Source organism: Suncus etruscus, chromosome 12, assembly GCF_024139225.1.
Source record: "Suncus etruscus isolate mSunEtr1 chromosome 12, mSunEtr1.pri.cur, whole genome shotgun sequence".
Taxonomy (NCBI): Eukaryota; Metazoa; Chordata; class Mammalia; order Eulipotyphla; family Soricidae; genus Suncus; species Suncus etruscus.
The window spans coordinates 26,665,376-26,685,997 of NC_064859.1; the positions used below are offsets into that span (position 1 = coordinate 26,665,376).

Consider the following 20,622-nt stretch of genomic DNA (forward strand, 5'->3'; position numbering starts at 1 on the left):
TCCCTCCCTCCCTCCCTCCCTTCCTTCCTTCCTCCCTTCCTTCCTCCCTCTCTCCCTTCCTTCCTTCCTTCCTTCCTTCCTCCCTCCCTCCCTCCCTCTCTCCCTTCCTTCCTTCCTCCCTCCCTCCCTCCCTCCCTCCTTCCCTCTCTCCCTCCCTCCCTCCCTCCCTCCCTCCCTCCCTCCCTCCCTCCCTCCCTTCCTTCCTTCCTTCCTTCCTTCCTTCCTTCCTTCCTTCCTTCCTTCCTTCCTTCCTTCCTTCCTTCCTTCCTTCCTTTCTTCCTTCCTTTGTATTTTGGCCCACACCCAGTGATGCTCAGGGGTTAATCCTGGCTCTGCGCTCAGAAATCGCTCCTGCCTGGGGGACCATATGGGATGCTGGGGGATTGAACCGCAGTTTGTCCTAGGTCAGCTGCATGCAAGGCAAAAGCCCTGTCGCTGCTCCACCACCACTCCGGTCCTCCTCATACCTTTCTAAGTAAATTTAATTTAATTTAAAACTATCTTGCTGGGGCCGGAGAGATAGCATGGAGGTAAGGCGTTTGCCTTTCATGCAGAAGGTCATTGGTTCGAATCCGGAATCCCATATGGTCCCCCGTGCCTGCCAGGAGTGATTTCTGACCGTGGAGCCAGGAGTGACCCCTGAGTGCTGCCGGGTGTGACTTAAAAAACAAACAAACAAACAAACAAAAAACTATCTTGCTTTACTAAAATAAATAAAATAAACCCTGGGATTGAGCTTTGGAGTGAAGGACTAAAATTATGCCAGGGACCGAGAGAGAGAGAGAGAGAGAGAGAGAGAGAGAGAGAGAGAGAGAGAGAGAGAGAGAGAGAGAGAGAGAGAGAGAGAGAGAACATGGGTTAAAGTACTTGTCTTGCATGTAGCAGACACTAATTTCATCTCCAGAACCACATGTTCCCTGAGCACAGGAGAAAGCCCTATGCACAGCTGGGTATAGTCTCAACCAAAAAAACGTATCTTTCAAGGAATAGTCACCTAAGTTTTTGATGCCAGTATTAGGATACAGGAAAACCTTTGGCTAGCTCTTAGAATCCTACCCCCTTGCATGTTGGCAGAGGGAAGACCCTATTCTGCTGTGAGCACAATGGGATTGGCAGTCTGGCCTCAGCCTATCTTCCTAGTCAATTCTTTTAAAAACTTAAATTCTATATCCCTGCCCCTTTATTGTGGTCGCAACATCTGTGGTCTCATACATGGTTGGTTGTAGTGTTCTCCAGAGGTGTCACACCCTTTAAGGATGGGGCTTGTGTACATTCTGGTTATAATATTCACCAAGGGTTGTTATGATGCACACGAGTGCTGAGCCCATTTATCTATTGTGGTGCTTGCAACAAAGGGTTGCATTCTTTTTTTTTTTGTTTGTTTTGTTTTTGGGCCACACCCGTTTGACACTCTGGAGTTACTCCTGGCTGTGCACTCAGAAATTGCTCCTGGCTTGGGGGGACCATATGGGACGCCGGGGGATCGAACCACAGTCTGTCCTACGCTAGCGCTTGCTAGCACCTTACCTCAAGCGCCACCTTCCCGGCCCCAGGGTTGCATTCTTTGGTTACAGTTCTCTCACACACAAAGTCATCAGTAGAATTGAGGGTCCCAAGCAGCAGAACAGAGCAGAGCTCAATCTATTGGCAGCACTTAAGACTGAACTTGCGACCTCTAGAGTGCAGGGCAGGAATGTTTTGCCACAGAGCCATACTAAGACCATCTTTTCTTCCCTGTCCATCAGTCCCTTGTTCTTGTCCTACTGAACTCTTCTCCTCATTCCCAGGATCACTTGCACTCAAATAGCTATACTGACTTCTATTTATTTTATAAATAATTTTTTAATTGAATCACTGTGAGACAGTTGCAAAGTTGTTCATGATTGAGTTTCAATCATACAGTGTACAACACCCTTCACCAGTGTTATACTGTCACTTAAGTACAATGTCACCAATGTCCTCATTTTCCCTCCTGCCCTCTTTCCTGCTCTCTCCCTTGCCTTACTCTCTGGCAGACATTTTTATTCTCTCTCTTTCTCTCTTCCATTTTTGTTCTTTTAGACACTGTGGTTTGCAATAATGTTACTGAAGGAGTATTCGTATATCACTTTACTTCTTTTTAGCACCCAGTTCTTGTCCAACTATCATTTCCAACTAAAATTGTCATAATGATTGCTTCTAAGCCCTAACTGTACTCCCATGCTATTTGTAAAAAGCTTCCTAACATGAACGGTCCTCCTGGCCTTCATCTCTATTTTCTTTGGATATTAAAGAAGATACTATCTTCTTTATATTTCCAAAATGTTGACTTTTCTTACTACCTAGAAGAAGCCCTTATCTCTGCAGTATTTTTTTAAAACTCTCAAAAACCAGCGTGAAATATTTTGTATTATTCATTCCTATCTTCCTTGTCAAGTTCCTCCAATGATATTCCCCAGACAGACTGAATCCCTTTTTTCTGAAATTTTATTTTTATGTTACTAAAGAGAAAACAAAATTAAGGAATACTTCATTGGTGTTATTCTACTATATTACATATGCTTTAAGGCAAGCAGACATGTCCAGGAAAAATAATACAAGATGTAAGGTTCTTGCTTTGCATGCTGTCATTTCTTATTATCCCCATTATTCCTGGCACTGCATATGGTCCACTGCACACTGCCAGACCTCACTCATGTGCACAGAGCCATAAACAGTGTCTGAGCACTGCTGGTATCATCCAAATCTCACTACTACCTAAAAAAAAGAGGAGAGGGAAATTCAAGTAAAACTAAACTTTGTCTTGGTTTAAACTATCTGAAAAATCTAAGAAAAAAGTTAAGTACTATGACAGTGTTTGTTTAAAGGGGACAAGAAGTTGGATAGAGAAGTACTATTTTTGTTATTAATTCTGTTCCACAAAGTCATCAAAATAACTGGTGTGGGCTGGAGAGTGAGCACAGGTGTTAAGGTGCTTGTTCTGGTTTGATCCTCAAAACTGCATATGGTCCCTGACTGTTCCCAAAAGTGACCCCTGAACTCAGGGCTAGAAGAGCAAACTAAGCACCCCTAGGTGTGGCCCCCTCCACTGTCTATGTGCATATATTTGTATGCAGGTATTAAATAAGAGATAAAAAACTAGCTGCTACCATGTATTGTATTAACAATTTTTCTCAGATATTTTTGTTAATCTTTACAAGGACTACTAAGGTGAGAAATGGTAATGGCTTTATTTTAGAGGAAGGCAATAGAAAAGATTAAAGATTTAAGTACTTTACCCAAGGTCACAAAGCTACAGAGCATAAATTCAAATCTAGACAGTCTGACTCCACAGTCAACACTTCATGTGTCATTATTAACTACCTCCCTTAATCACTGTTCTGTAATGAACAGTGATCACTTTCTTAGCTGCCTACCCTTTATTTCTTTATTTATCCATTTATGTATTGAGGAGCTTACCTGGTGATGTGCCAGAGTTTACTTTTGGCTCAGTGCTCAGGAGTCATTCCTGGTAGTGCTTCCAGGGCCATACGGTGCCAGAAATTAGGCCTCACATATCCCAGGTATGCACTCCAGTCTATTGAGCTAAGTCTCCTGTAGCAGGCCTTCTACTTTAGGAGCTGTGAAGCTCAAACATATCCCAGACATCTTTGCAGCAAGGATGAAGGCCCTTGACCTGGTCTTGATTCCACTAGAGATTTTGGACTGAGAACTGGCAACAGAAATATGCAGAGATAAGAGAATTCAGTGGTACTTGATGGAGAAAGCAGGAAAGCCTCTCTCTCAGCTCAGTAAGTCTGACTTCATCTCTCTCAGTAAGAAAGACATAGTAAGTCTGTGTTTGTGACTGATGAATTGTCTATGATCATTGTTTAGTGGTGGTTCTTCCCTCAATGGGGAGTTATGGGTCATGCAGTGGTCCTCAAACTATGACCAGCGGGGCCACATATTGTATTTGTATCTGTTTTGTTTCTTCATTGCAAAATAAGATATATGCAGTGTGCATAAGAATTTGTTCATAAGTTTTGTTTTTACTATAGTCAGACCCTCCAATGGTCTGAGGGACAGTGAACTGGCTCCCTGTTTAAAAAGTTTGAGGACCCCTGGGCCATGGTGATGAACGAAGTCAAGTTGCATAGACCCAGTCTGTTTACTAAACTGTTGGCTCCTGTATGCGAAATTTTATGCAAAAGTTGAAAAAAGGTGGTAGATTGTGTATTGTTGGGAATTTTGTTAGTTTGTTTTTGGACAATGTCCTGCAATGCTGAGGGACTACACCAAGCTCAATGTATGGGGCTCACTCCTGGTAGTTCTTAGAGAACCATGCATTGCTGGGGATCAAACTCAGGCCTTCTGCATGCAAAGCATGAACTCCAGCCTTTTGAGTTATCTCTCTTCAGGAGATATGAAACAGGCACAATTTCTGTTTCATCTTTCTATTTATAACTTTGTACTGCCATATTTTCTGAATGATTTATAGATTTTTTTAATATGTGCTAATAATTTTAGTACCCCAAAATTGATTTTTACCTTCTAAGTATAATTTTATTTCCAAGTCTGTCTCTAAGCTTTAATATTTTCTTGATGAATTTGACCTTTGAGAAATATGAAAGAAAAGCATGCTACTAAATATCTTTCCTGCTTTTCATAGGCAAAATAACTTTCCTAAACTGGTATTTAAACACTAAGATCACAGAGAAAGTTAAATTGTTGAATTATTTAATATAGTCGAACTCATTAGAATTGTAGTCTCTGAGATGGATGAAGATATGGTAGCTGACATAGAGATTATTGATAAATTCCAAAATGAAATTTACTTTGAAGCACTTGAAATGTAATTGGGACCGGTGGTGGGGGGAGTAAGTAATTTCTGTGGTCTATTGCAATGAAGTAGTTGAACTTATACTTTGACAAAAGAGTTATAATTTCAAGTGATATCTGAAAGCCTGGAAAAATTTGCTCCTTTTGCTTCGTCAACTAATCAATGGAGATGTCAGATACTAGGCAAGAATAAACCTTAAGAAGCCAGGGGTTTGACCTCCCTAAGTCTAGACTTGCTAACATGATAATCATCACTCTAATCAGATTATAAAGTAAACAAACACTACAAAGTAAATAATTTGGGGGGATTTTTTTAGAAGATGTCAAAAAGCTGTTTTCTATCTTTGGTGAGGGTGCCATGGAGAGAAATGGAGTAGTTTGCAATGTGATGAACTTCGTTTAGGTCAGTGACTCAAACCAGAACTGACCTAGTAATGGCAGAGGAAGGGTATGACACAATGCAGAAGAGTAAGGGATGCTGTGAACATCATACTATACCCAGGACACCCCCAAAAGAAAGAGGTCTCTGGCTTCATAATGTCAGTAGTGCTGAAGTTGAGAAACTTGAGTAAATATAAGAAGAACTTTTGAAATATGACATTCTATAAATATTGAAATGTGTTCCAGGCCCAGGGCTACTGTGAGGACAGTGAGATACTGCCTCAGCATACAGAATTAAAGGATGTACAAAAGCCCAGAAATTAAGATAAATAATGTTTTGAAAATAAACAAAAAAGATGGATGCCGGGACTGGAGCATTAGCGCAGCAGTAGGGCATTTGCTTTGCAGGAGGCTGACCCAGGATGAACCTTGGTTCGATCCCTGGCATCCCATATGGTCCCCCAAACCATGAGCGATTTCTGAGTACATAACCAGGAGTAACTTCTGAGTGTCACCGGGTGTGGCCCAAAAAACAGAACAACAAAAAAGATGGATGCAAAGTTTTACATATATTCCAAGTGAAATAAAGGTAAGATCTACTGGTGATGGGATTTGAATAAGGGAATTTAAAGCATTATTGGCTTTGAGTACTGAATCTTTAGACTCCTCCCCTTACATTTCATGCCTAAGATATGTAGTTCTGTCCTTTACCTAGTCCTTAGATTCTCAAGGGGTGGACTCGTTTTAGCTGAAAGGTGATCGGATTTGATTTTTATTTCACTGGAAACAGATAGGCCTGGTGGATGTAAATGAAAAGGTCTTCCCAGCTCTAGCCATTTTTATTTTGGTGACTATTTTAAGTGAGATTGCCACCTCAATGTTAAATACAGAGAACTTCCCTAGTGTATATTTTTAATTTCCTGTTTTATAGACTGGCATCAGTCAAGACTTTACTGTAAATATCAACATGTGAAAGGTATCCTAAAAGTGATATGTGGCATTAACTGTGGTCTTTAGCAAAGGTCTTCTAGTTCAACATATCCTTCCAGAAAGGCAACAATCATAAAAATTTTACTTTTTTTTTCATCAAAAGCTATTTCTCTTTCTCATTCTATCCTCTCCCTAATCTCACTTTACCTCAAAGCACCATAGTAATTAAATTTTGGGAGTGTGGATGAGGATCTACTGGTAGTGATATTATTCTACATTATATGCCACCCTATATATCTTAGGTCAAATTAGATGATGAGGAAGAAAATTTTAAATATTTTCCCTTCTAATAGGCTTGGGAAATTATCTGTCCATACTCAATAACTAAGTTTATATATGTAGTATATATATAGTACTTATAACATAATGCTGACCCCTTTAGAAATGGCAGATAAAAGATTTAAAGATAATTTACTGTGCTGGGCAGGGCAAAATAGACATTATAAAAAAATCACAGTGGCATTGATAATTAGGAGAAATGTGGCCTTAGATCCATATCAGAACAAACACTCTTACTATTATGGATTGTCATCTATTAATTTACCTGTTTCCATCCATGTGCAGCCAGCTTATTTGAGTACCTTCATTTAAAAAAATTTTATTTGTGTATAAAGTAACTGATATGGGACCCACCACTTCCCCACATCCTGCCACTTAATCTAAATGACATATGTACAATTTCTTTTGATCTATGCTAGCCATCTTTATCTTGCTACAGATCTCAACTTCCTATCTGTTATTTTAAAAAATGCTTTAATCAAAGAAGAACAATAAATTAGGTTAAATTATAACCTTTTGGCTTTAGAATTATTTTTTCCCTTCATTCTATTAGAAACAAAGCAACATCAAACTTGGGCTCCTTCATAATCACTTAGGCATTTCTATTTTGATGGACTTTTTTTTTTGTGCTTATTTCTTAAAAAAATAATAAAGGAAGAAAGAAAAGAAAAAGGAAACAATTGGTCAATGGGTAGATGAATAATTCTAATTTAATTTGAATTACCAAAGCTATACATATCTGAGTTTTTTTTTCTCTTTCATTTTTTTCCTTTATTCTTTTATCCCTCTTGGTTCACAGGTGACTGTAAGTTCATGTGTCTCTATTTATTATTAAAGCAAAGAATGCATTGAATTGCCTAGTATTTGGGGGGCACATAGAACATATTCAACAGTTGAAAGTTTATATAGGAAACAAATATGCTAGTTTGGTATAAGATCTAATTCCAGGCATCCACCAGGGGGTCTTGGAAAGATTCCCCCACTGACAAATGGGAGACATTCTAGTTCTCAAGCAGCCGCAACACGTGTGTCCCAGGGTACCAGACTTTCTATCTAATCTTCCACCCTGTCCTCTCCTTCCATGATTCCCAGTGGATGCCTGGAACTGGGTTGATACCAAGCACATATATTCATCCACACTCTGTGCAATCCTGTACAAACATATCTATGTATCATAGTGGAAATTTGCTGGGGGGACCCCCAAGTGGTGCTTAGGAAGTTCTGATACCACAGTGCATGTCTCAGACAATTAGGCCTGAAGTTCAATGCAAGGCGTGAGGAAATGTTGTTGCTCAGGGATCCATGCCAAGGATACTCTGGCCACCCCAGTGATTCTGGGGGCCTTCAAAGCTATAATCTAGGGATGCTCAGAGGGACCACATAGTGCCAGGAGTTGAACTATGGTTATTGCATTTGTCCTAGGTACTTAGCATAGAGTCCTTCAACAACTTAAACAAGTTATTATTTCATTACTAAAGTCATGAAGTTCAAAGACTTTTCTTTCATCACTCTACTCCTTAAGTACAGTATAACCTCAGTTCCTTAAAATCAACTACCTCTTTGAACTAAAGAAATAGTACAGGAATAGTGCACTTGCCTTGCATGTATCCAAACTTGGTTCAGTCTTCTGAACCCTATATTGTATTCCAAGCACCATCAGAAGTGATCCCTGAGAAAGCTAAGCTCTGAGCTAGATGTGGCTCAACCCCACAAATTCATTAGTTAATTAAAATAAAAACAAAACAACTCCCTTTATTATATTGGTCTATATGTCTTTGTGAGTGTTTATAATTTTTCATAATCAAAAGCTTTAAAAAAACCTCTCTATTAAGGCTGAGGGTTTGGCATGGGTTTGCTTTCTGGTACCACATGGTTCCATCTTGCCCAGCACTCACTGCATGTAGCATAGGTGTGGACTTTAGCATTAAACCAGCAGTCTGAGTAGACAAAATGTCACCATTAGTGGCCTCTGGGCCCCTAAGCACTTCGAGGCTCAGCAACCCTCACTTAGATCTCTGTACGAAGTAGTCTTTATTTATTTCTTAAAAACACTCTAGGGGCTGAAGCAATGGCACAGCAGTAGGGCTTTTGCCTTGCCTGCTGCTGACCTAGGATGGACCTTGGTTCAATCCCCTGGCATCCCATAATGGTCTCCCAAGCCAGGAGCAATTTCTGAGCACATAGCCAGGAGAAAACCCGGAGTGTCACCAGGTATGGCCCCCCCAAACAAACAAACAAACAAAGCATTCTAATTCAGACCTGAGTTCTGTGTCACTCAAAATATTAAATTCAGATAAAGCTAAATGAAAAGGTAGGTTTATAAATATAATCATTACCCAGCACTAGATGGATATATCATTTTTTTTTACCACAATGCTATGTTCCATGGACTCCAAATAGCACGCTGATTTTCAAGAATTACAATTGACTACAAATAAATTTTCAGAAGCTGGAGGGTGGAGATAAGTCACTTACTTTGCACACAGAAAACTAGGTTTAATCCCTAGCACTGCATTTGTTCCCCAGAGCACTACCTTGAATCATCTCTGAGGCGTAAGCAGGCATAAGCCTAGAACACAGTCACGTGTGGCTCAAAAAACAAAGGAAAAATGTAACTTTTCAAGGTGCCCAAAAGAATTTTCCTTTCTGAAAAAATGCTTTCCCCTATTATTTGAAAAGTAATCAATATCTGGGAGATAAAATTTTTCCGAGGCACACCTGGTAGTGCTCAGGGCCTACACCTAATTTAGTGAGCAATTGTTGCTCCCTGCTGTGCTCAGGATCAAATCTGTGTTTCCCACTTGAAAACTACAGCTCCCTAGAGTCACTCTCCAGCTCAGAGAATTTATCTGATGGGCCTGAGCGAAAGTATAGTGGGTAGAGTGCTTGCCTTGCACCCTAATGACCCAGGCTCAGGACATATGGGATTGCCCCAGAATCCCTTATGGTCCCCAAAACTGCCCAAATCAATTTTTAAGTTCAGAGCCAGGAGTAACCCTGGCTCTTACCTGCATCCTAAAACCAAAAAGAGTTTGTTATGATGTGATTAACAAAGGTCTCCACCTGTTTGCTGTACCATGACTCTGTGAGTCTCAAAGTGTGATTCTCAACCAACAACCTCATGTGTCACTGGGAAGTCAATAGACAATTCTCCTGGAAAGCTTGGGGCCAGAGAAATAGTTCTTGCCTTCCACACTCTAGACCCGATTGGATCCCCAGCCCCTTAGATGGTCTCCTGAGCCCCTTGAGCCAGAAGTGATCCTTAAAAACAGAGCCAGGAGTTAGCTCTGAGCACAGTTGGTGTGGCTTCCAAAGAAACACAAAGCAAGAAATTCTCAGATACCCTCCACCTTTTTCTACCAGACCTGCCATATCGTGAACCCCAAGATGGGGTTACAGCACCATTCATTCTTTAGTGCAGAGTGCATCTGGGTGATTGGGAGGGTTTGAGAATCAGCCACATGTCAACCATGTTGGGTTTATTTATTTCCTGGCATGGCTGGGCTCTATGTAACCTACCAGGCAAGCTGCTTTCTGAATTGGCCACGTCTATAAAGACTGATCACTCCTTGTCTGATGCTGCCTCTAGTGGCCCCCTCTGCCTCTGCAGTGCATGCTGCAGCATGCAGAACAATTCATTATGCAGAACAATTAATTATAAACAAAGGAGTATGTTTGCACATGGGTACATGATAGAAAATGGAAAATGAATCTAAACATCACTCATGTCTAAATAAGGAAACAAAGAAAAACAAAGAAAAAATTTAAATTCTGCCAACAGAATGGTGGTCATCAGAGAGGAATGGAAAGAATTGTGGGTAAACAGCTATTGGGGGTCATTCATTGGTGGTGGGTGAAAATTAAGTTTGGGGAAGGTGGGAGAGGTCATGAGGGTGGGATAATTGGATAAAGGGACTCAGTTGTATACCGCTGTGAATAAAATCCACTATGGCATTGTGGTGGAGATCATAATGTAGTCAATATAGACACTGATTAAACTATATGCAAACCAATGTTTCTATTCTTACTTACAAAGGAATGTTTTCTTCTCCTATCAAGATTTATAACATTGTGTTAAAGATACATAACATATCTTTAAATACACTTTTATGTTATAAAATGGTCACCAGTAAATCTAGTTGACATTCATTACCTCACATAAATTCACTTTTTTTGCAATAAGAATTTTTAAAAACTCCCAGTGACTTTTGAATATACAATATAGTATTGCTAAATACTATAAATATACCCAATATGATGTGCATGCATAGTTTCCTCTGATAAAGGTTTTTTTTTTTTTTAAGCTGGTGGCCTCATGAAAAAGTGTGCAACTGTTCTCTTTTTTGGTGGGGTGAGGGCACACCCAGTGATGCTCAGAGGTTATTCCTAGATCTGCATTTAGGAATTACTCTTGGCAGAACTTAGAGAACCAAATGGGATGCTCAGGATTGAACCCAGATTTTCTACATGCAAGGCAATCACCCTACCTATGATACTATCACTTTAGCCACCCCCCCCCCCCATGATACTGTCCTCTTGGACTTCACTTGGAGCAGAATAATTTATTTTTAATAAAAAATTATCTTCTTTGAATTACTGGGTAGGCAGAACCAAAATATTAAAAAGTCTATGATGTCCGTTCTCTGGAGTGACAGAGTAGAATGGAGCCCCTTCAAAGAGAGAAAAACATGCCATTCATAAACACCCAGTGAAGCATTTTTAAAAAAAGAGAGATAGTACAGGAATTTTAAAAGCCAGCCCGGACGCCTGGACCTCGAGGCGGGCGGTAGGGAGCGGGCGGGTGTTGGGTCTCTCTCGGGTGGGGTGTGTGACGGGTGTGACGGGTCAGGGACCCCCGGTCCCTTTCTGCAGCCCCTCCATGAGCTCAGGTATTTTTCTTATATGATCCGGCCCCACTGCGGGGCTGGAGAGGATTAGGACGCTTCTGGTCGAGAGGGGCGCGGGGCTGGGTGGAAGGCGGGCTTAGTGGGGAGGCCTCTGCGCCGCGTCTGGGAGCCCTGGTCGATGATGACAAGACCACTGCGCAATCTGAGTTCTCGGGAAACCCGATGATGGAGCTCTGAGAACGGACTGAGAACGAAAAAAAAAAAAAAAAAAGCCAGCATAGAAAGAACAAATAAGAGAAAAAGGAGCAGAGACAGTAGCATTACAATATTAACAACAATCAATAAATATATCCTGTCATACATAGCTAGAGCATTTTTGAAAGCAAAGAGTCTTTTTTTTTCTTAAACATCTGTCATACAATCCCAATGGTGAAAGGTTCTATTCCAGACACATAAAAATGAGCTCTCATTGAGCATCAACTTTGCCCCAAGCTCAATTGTAATACATAATCCAATCTGGGATAGGTTGTATTTTACTTACTTGAAAGCTGAAATTAAGGAAGTTTGAGAGACAAGTTCAAGATCACAGAACTAGGAGGCAACTGAGTTAGGTGTTGACACAGACCAAATCATTAGTCTAAGATTTTCAAATAAGTTGTAGAGGCTTCATATCGCTATTTTTAATTTTATAACACCATGATTTACCAAGTTGTTCATAATACTTGTTCATAATGTTGTAGGTATTAAATGTTCAAACACCAATACCAGCACCATTTTGACTTTTCCTTCACTATTGTCATCAATTTACTCTACTCTACTACTACTACTACTACTACTACTACTACTACTACTACTACTACTACTACTACTACTCTAGCCTGCAGGCACAAATTTACTTGATATTGTTTGTTACAAAACAAAGACAAATGGAATGTTCAAAACTTAGATCTGCATAGGTCAATTTGAAATAATTGTTATATCTCTCCATGTTGTTACTACAGTTAGTATCTAAGGATTTACTGAGCTTTTGTTGGTGCTAGTTTAGCCTTCTGTTTTACTACTTGGGCTCACTGAGCCTAATACATTTCTATGTAACTTTCTCATCAGATTTTCTGATGGGATGACTGACTCATAAAATTTTGAGCTGTCACATAGTTGCAAGCAGCTACATGCTCCAGCATTTATAGATCTAAAACAAATTTGGTAGCTTGGCATTTTTGAGAAAGTTAAGTCCCAGAGCTGGACTGTTTCTGTCAAAGGCCATAGTGTGTGGCATTGGGATGCTATATCAGGGGTCCTAAAACTTTTTAAACAGGGGGCCAGTTCACTGTCCTTCAGAATGTTAGAGGGCCAGATTATAGTAAAAACAAAAATTATGAACAAATTTCTATGCACACTGCACATATCTTATTTAGAAGTGAAGAAACAAAATGGGAATAAATACAATATGTGGCCTGCGGGCGGTAGTTTGAAGACCCTTGCTAGTTCATGGAGAAAAGAAAATCTGCCCCTACCCATTCTGAGAATTTCATAGAAGTATCACCCTGGATCAAATTACCTGGGAAATATTAATGGCCATTATTCTTTCGGTGAGAGGGTCCATTGGCCTTGTTTGTTTGTTTGTTTGTTTATATATTTGGTTTTGGAGGGCCACATCAAAACATTCTGTGCTCAGAAGTGACCCCTGGTGGGTTTTAGGGCAAAATGCTTCTAAGAAGTGCTTCAAAAGGACAGTATTACATTTCTGCTTGTCATTTGTTCATGGGGAGGAAATGGCACAGATGAAGTTGATAAAGTTGCTAACTTTATCAACATACGTATTTCCTAGCCTTTTGGGGTGTATAATAGCAGCCATAATAAATCAAATCAAAGAAGTAATCAATGGCCAGGAAAGATTAGAGTACTGTATCAGATACTGAAAAAGAAATGAGAGAGGAGGCCAGAGAGATAGCACAGTGGTAGGGCATTTGCCTTGTATACTGCTGACCCAAGAGGGACCCATTTGATTCCCGGCATCCCATATGGTCCCCCAACCTGCCAGAAGTGATTTCTGAGTGCAGAGCCAAGAGTAACCCTTGAACACCACTGGATGTGGCCCAAAAACCAATCAATCAATCAAGTTTATTTTTTTGTTTTTTTGTTTTATTAATATCTTTATTTAAACATCTTGATTACAAATATGATTATAGTTTTATGATTTCAGTCATGTAAAGAACACCCCTCCATCACCGGTGCAACATTCCCATCATGAATGTCCCAAGTCTCCCTCCTCCCCACCCCACTCCCGTCTGTACTCGAGACAGCTTTCCACTTCCCTCATTCATTCACATTGTTATGATAGTTCTCAATGTAGTTATTACTCTAACTGCACTCACCACTCTTTGTGGTGAGCTTTATGTTGTGAGCTGGACCTTCCAGCCCTCCTCTCTTTGTCTCTGAAGCTTATTGTAAAAAATGTCTTTTATTTTTCTTCAAACCCATAGATGCGTGAGACTATTCTGTGCCTATCTCTCTCCCTCTGACTTATTTCACTCAGCATAATAGATTCCATGTTTTAAATAGAAAAGAAATGAGAGAGATGAAAAAGAGGAAATCATCATTAGGATACTAGAAATTTAGCTGAGGCATTCACAAAGAAAGTGCTACTTCTGATTCCAGGCCAAATTCCTGACTATGTTTAACTGCATATTATGTTTTGTGCATTCTCCTCTCATTTTTACTGTGGTGGAAGAAACAAATAAAACTAAAAATGAAAAGAGTAGAAAGTTCAGGGAAAGTCCCCAGGCCAACATAAGATAGATTTGAGGTGAATCAATCTTTGCAAGATTTTGCTATTGAGGCAAACAGGGGCTTGGAGGAAACATAGTGAAAACAATGCTAATCAGGTAATAGATACCATTTGATAGTTTGATATATAAGGGACAATCTCAGAGGAGGAAAGAGAAACTTTATCTAGTTATATACCTATTATTAGATTATTTGCTAAGACTCTATCCATGCCTTTATTCAATAAATTAGATGCCATAAATAAGGTTCTTAAAACTTATGTGAGTTTTTGCTACTTGCCATGTATTACAATCTAGTTTCTTGATTTAGTTGGTGTTTCTTTTCACAGTTTATTAAAATTCTACAATGTTTGATTTGGAAACAGAGAACAAAGTAGTATGAGGAGTCATGTCTTCCAAATTATGCTTCTAAAAATCTCTCATCTCCTCTGCTTCGAATAGTGCTGGTACTTCCAGTATGGCCTGGGAACTCTCTTTGATATAGGGCAAAGCTGTGCTACCAATTCTATTGTGAATGGCACCTTTTATCTCTGGAGGAACAGTGAAGCACCTAAGCACTGAGTGTGATGCTAGTACCAGAACATAGTAACTCAAGAATAACCGGCAAAGGAGATTCAAAGATAAGTATTTACTATTACTATTTACAGAATGAGTACGAAGTTAGGTGCAAGGAATGCATACCATTTTTTATCTTCCTATCCCTTAAAAGTAGTATTTCAGGACCTGGGGCGACAGCTCGGTGGTTATAAATGGTTATGAATGGACTTTGGCACTACTCGGTCACTAAGTACTATTTGTACTTATTATCTAAAAACCTAAAATTAAATCACATGGCCCAATAAGATGAGTGTCACAGGTATGACCCACAGCTTCCTCGGGAGACCACCACAATGCGTGGGGCCTCCCACAATGACATTTTGAGACCTAGAGGAATAGTTCTATGGCTTGCAAGCCCCAGGTCCCACATTCAATCTCTGGTGTCATCACTTGCACCAAGCATGTTCCTGCCAATTGTGCCTGTGACCCCCCCCCAACAGTTGTAGCTGTACCAGAGTCAGGTGTGTGTTAGCATCCCCCAAAGTGGTGTACCTTCAGAAAATGGAAGGGATGTGTGAGTGCTACTGTCAAGAAGTGAGACCTCTGGCAAGCATGAGTTGAATTTCACAGAAATCCCAGCAAGCACCATCCCCAGAATGTACATAAGCCCAAATCTATAATTAAAGAATACAGATCTGTTCAAGCACTGCAGCCAAATATGGGAGTACCAAAGCCAGGCATGTGGGGGGACCTCAGACATCGCAACAACAGCAGCAGCAACAACAACAATATAAGAATGGAAAAGAGAAGAAATCAGTAATAAATAAGTCGCTGCATAAGAAGAGGATATTTTAATCTGAACAAATAACTTGAACATTTATAATTTTTAAAAGGAGTTGATAGTAGAAATATTACCCTGAAATTGTATTTTACTATTTTGTTTAAATTTTATTGTTTGATTGATTAATTGATTGATTGGTCTATAGGCCACACCCAGCAGTGCTCAGGGGTCACTTCTGGCTCTGCACTCAGAAATTACCCTGGCATGCTGGGGCACTATATGGGATGCTGGGAATTAAACTGGGTTCCTCCCACTGTGCTATCTTTTCGGCCCCTATTTTGTTTGTTTTGGAATCACAGCCAAGCTATGTGTGACTCAAGAACTTGGGGAACCATGTAGGACCCTGGGGATCCAACCCGAGTCAGCTACATGAAAGGTAAGTGCCCTACACACTGGAATATCTTTCCAGCCCCTGTAGTCTTTTATTATTATTATTATTATTATTTGGGACAAATTACTCTGTACTCATCATGTAATTGTATGAACTCCAGCCAGTAATTCTAAACCAAAGAAAACTCTAGGAACAAAGGAAGGTAGAAAAATGTTCACTTAAAATTGAATTGAATAGTAAAGATAAGTTCGTTCTGAAGTAACACAATGCTCAGGTACTTTTTCAAGTGTGTCTCTTCTGTCTGCATCGGTAAGAAGTCACAGGATCTCTGGAGAGCATCTGGGGAGTTTCTTGATGGTCTTGGGAATCTAGGCCACAGACTTCAGTGGAAGACTCTGCATATACTCCTCCCCAGCGGTGAGGGAAAAGAACCATGGAATATGTTTGGAAATAGATCTTGAGAAATAGTTCAGCCTCCAAGGACATGCTTGGGCCCAAATCCCCAAACAAAACAAATGATTTATACGCCCACTCCTGGAACCAGAAGAAACTCCTTGGAGGTATGTTTCCTTGAGCCATGAACACTTACAAGAACTGCGCAAGCACTTGCATTTCAACCTCCTGGCTCACTTGTTGGACAAAGAAGGCATGTCTTAATGACCTCATAAAACATACTCAATTGTCTTTTACTTCTTAATTAACATCTGGGAGAGTTGACGAAATGGTCATGATTGAATCAGATTAGCCATGAATTGGAGCTATCCTCAGCACACCAGTGCTTCCTAATGAGAATGTCAGGGATAGCATGGAGGCAAAGTGAGTTGCATGAAGGAAATAGGAACTACATCAAAAGAAAGCAAACTATGTGGCATTTTCAGGAACTCTTTTAAGCCTTAAGAAAAAAAGAGAAATGCAAATGAATGCTGAAGAGCAGGAAAGAAGAGTTCTTTCTAGGGACAAAAGGTTCTTTTCTCAGCATCCTTCCTTTGCCTGAGGCTGGCTGTGTAATGGACCTCTAAGGAAGAGTGGATGTGTATGGATGAGCTGCAAGTAATATGCATGTCCACTCTTGTTGTATAAATGTTTATCTTTGAGGAGATATTCAGAATTATATTTTTTATTATTTTCAGGAGTATTTAGTTTATTTTCTTTCTTTTTTGTCAAGGAGTGGGTTGGGTCACAATAACAGTGGTTGTTTAGGGCTTACTCTTAGCTTTGCACTCGATTACCACTACTGCTGATGCTGGGGGACCATATAGGGAGTTAATGTTGAACTTGGGTCGACTGCATGCAAAGCAAGTTTCCTACCATCTGTAATATCTCTCTGTTCCAGGAGTATTTTATTTCTTCAACATTAGTTTTATGTCATTAGTTTTATCTCTGAAAGGTATGCCAATGACAAATATGGCTTAATTAATGTTAAAGTATATTAAATCTAGATTCTATAAGTGTTCTGCATATAACTGTCTTAATATCTAAAGTAAAACTTTCCAGTAAGCCAGTTTCATGCCACTGTTTTATTATATTTTTATTGAACTGTGGCAGTTAATTTGTATCACAAAATTGCTGAGTGACATAGTTGCTGGGTGAGATAGTATGAGCAAAATACCATAGGTATACCAAAGGTCTTGCTTATGTGTCTAATAAACAATTATGGGGTCTTGAGACCCAAATTTGGAGAACTTTGTGGCTGCCAACTTCCTGATCAAGAGAAGACTATGGAAAACCAGTTTTAGCTGGCTACTGACTCAGACTCAGTTAATAGAAAACACCCTGATTCTATTTTACTTTCTTCTCATTATCCCCCATGTTAATTTATACAACCCTGGCTGCATAATTAAAATCTACTGATACAGGTTAGGGAAAGATATTGATGGTATGTATGATCATGCAGTTCGTACATGCATGTGCAACCTATGTAGCACCCCACTCATGCCCAACTTTATATGGCAGAAGCTCAAAAAAACAGGACCACAGGTACAAGTGTCCTCTTGTGCCTTATACACTAAGATACTTTTGAACAAATAAGTCAATGGTTGAACTCAGAATCAGGGGATGGAAAAGAAACTATTTCATAAAGCAAAGTCATAAAGGCAAAGGCATAGACACAATAGATCATGAATAGCTAGAATACTTAGGCAGTCTGAACTCAATCTCCATCACCATATGATCACTCAAACACTTCTGATTGCAATCTCCTTAGCACCAAAGCTAAGAGAACCCTCTGAGCATAGCTGGGTATGGCCCAAAAAGCAGAGTAACAGACACAGCAGGACAAAAGCTCCTGAGTCAATTCTGTTTCTTTCAAATATTCACTACACAGAACAAGGCTGCCTTACAACACTGGAAACCCAGCAGTCTGGCCTTTTAAGAATTACACATCGATGAGGCCAGAGCAGTGGCACAAGCTGTAAGGCATCTCTGCCTTGCATATGCTAGCCTAGGATGGAAAGTGGTTCGATCCCCAGCGTCCCATATGGTCCCCCAAGCCAGGAGCGATTTCTGAGCATATAGCCAGGAGTAACCCGAGTGTCACTGGGTGTGGTCCAAAAACAAACAAATAAAAAGAATTACATATGACAATATTCTCATTGCTTTAAACAACAAAATAAAGCATCTAAATTATTTTTAACTTAACACGTTTGTATTTATTAATTATACTTTTATAAAAATAGTATTTATCTACAGTTAAGAAGTGTTTATCTACTGTTTGCAATAGAGATATAACTCAGTGTGCTGGAAATCGTGCTTGTCATCTCTGAATCCTCAGGTTTTATTCTCAGCACCTCAGGGTTCCTGAGAAAAATTAGGAAGGACCACTGAGGGTGGCTCTCGTGGCTCTAGCATTTCTGAGCTGAGTGTCACTGCATTGCTGAAGTATTGGGGCCCACATCAAACCAATAGCACTTTTTTTCTTTTTTTTTTCTTCTTCGGCTTTTTGGGGCCACATCTGGTGGTGCTCAGGGGATACTCCTCAAAAATCTCTCCTGGCAGGCTTGGGAGATCATATACGGGATACCAGGAATCAAATTCAGTGTTGGGTTACTGATCCTACCCTAATCAATAATTGTGCCCTACCCTAGGGTGTGATCTGGTAATAGTATATTGGATTATTTCTTACTTGGCATTCTGCTCCCACCCTAGGGTGATACCTGATTTTTGTGTATAAAAGCAAGGGTCTGTTGAAGGCTGAGGCTTTTTCTGGGGCTCGTTCTGGGAATTTCTTCATCTTTATCCACTGAATAAAGCTGCTATCTCCTGAAGCCTGACTGCCTGTGAGCTTTCTACTCACCCCTATCCTGAACCCTCAGAACCACTGGCTGAACAGAGTGGCAGATTCGTGGTTCGAACTGGAGAAGAAAGACATCATCATCCATTCCACCATCATCCAGCCCCATCCAGGGCTGCACCACCCAGGTCTGTCCCAAGTCGGCTACGTGCAAGACAAATGCCATACTGTTGTGCTATATTTCTAGCCCCCTCAACAATACAAAATATTTCATTTTGGCCATCTGTACATCTGTACATCCTCTTTGACTAAATGTTCACTTATCTCCTCTCCTCACTTGTTTATGGGGCTTTGTTGTTGCTGTTGTTGCTATTAAGACTTGCATGGAGTTAGGCCTTTGTCAGATGTGTGGTTAGCATATATTTCCTCCCAGTCCACAGGGTGCCTTTTCATTCCTTTTTTTTTTCTAGTATCTATTTCTTTTATAGTACAGAAGTCTCTTAATTTACTATAATCACACTTTTTTTCTGTTTCTTGGCCAATAACATTAAATTATTGACTATACCTCTGGAGTCAGTATAATGATGATATCTAGGTTTTTCTTGTTATAATATGGATAAATTAATCAGTAACAAATATCAATTACTTATTAACTGATATTAATCAATTAATAACATTAATATAATACAGATTCAGGTCTAATGTTGAGGCCTTTACTTCATTTTGAGTTAATAAGTGATAGTAGGGAGTAAATTTGGGTCAGCCGCATGCAAGTCAAATGCCCTGCCCCCTGTCCTAATGCTTGTGTATTGTGTGAGAGAGGACTCTGAGTTTCTTTTTTTTGTGCATGTGGCTAATCAGTTTTCCCAGCACCATTAGTTGAAGAAGTTCTCCTTACTCCACTTTATTCCACATCAAGATTATCTGTGAAAGATGATCCATGTAGCTAGATGTCCATGTAGCTGACAGCTGTCTCTGGGAACTCAATTCCATTGGTCTGAAAGTTTGCATTTATTTCCTACCACACAATGAGTCTTGATTATAATCATTCTATAATATAATTTAAAACTGGGAAAAGAAAGTCTTCTATTTTTTTCCTATCTTCTTTTCTATTGTCTACTCCCTAGGACTGCTTTTCCTATTAGTGGAATTTGAATAGTTCATATACATTTTAACAGTATTTAGCTCATGTCTTTATAAAACAAACACAGCAATATAGACTAAAGAAAAGTATGGGATCTGGAAAGATGGCTTAATGGGATGAGTTTATGCTTTGCTTAAAAGAGGCCCAGTTTTGATCCCTGGCATTACATATAGATTTCTGAGCATATGATTCTCCCAGCACTGCAAGGGAAAATCACCCAAGTACCCCTGAGCATAGAGCTACAGTAAGTAGCCCTTGAGCACCACTAAATGTGGCCCCCAAACTCCTACCATCCAAAATTGTAAAGGAAAAGGAAAGAAAGACAAAAATAAATAAAATAAAGGAAAAGAAAGTATGGTGAAGTGGGATCATTTGCCTCTGTTAAGCGGCTTGGGCCCTCAAAAAAAAAAGAAGGGATTTCACATAATATAAAGGGGAATCACTACATCATTCTTTT

General features: G+C 39.8%; 1 non-coding gene across 1 annotated transcript; it reads left to right on the forward strand.

The window, feature by feature from the left end:
• Nucleotides 1-11,469: 11,469 nt before the first annotated feature.
• Nucleotides 11,470-11,550, forward strand: LOC126025369 (small Cajal body-specific RNA 18). The gene has a single exon (XR_007501377.1). It is a non-coding gene; the product is annotated as a small Cajal body-specific RNA 18 (non-coding RNA).
• The last annotated feature ends 9,072 nt before the right edge of the window (nt 11,551-20,622 follow it).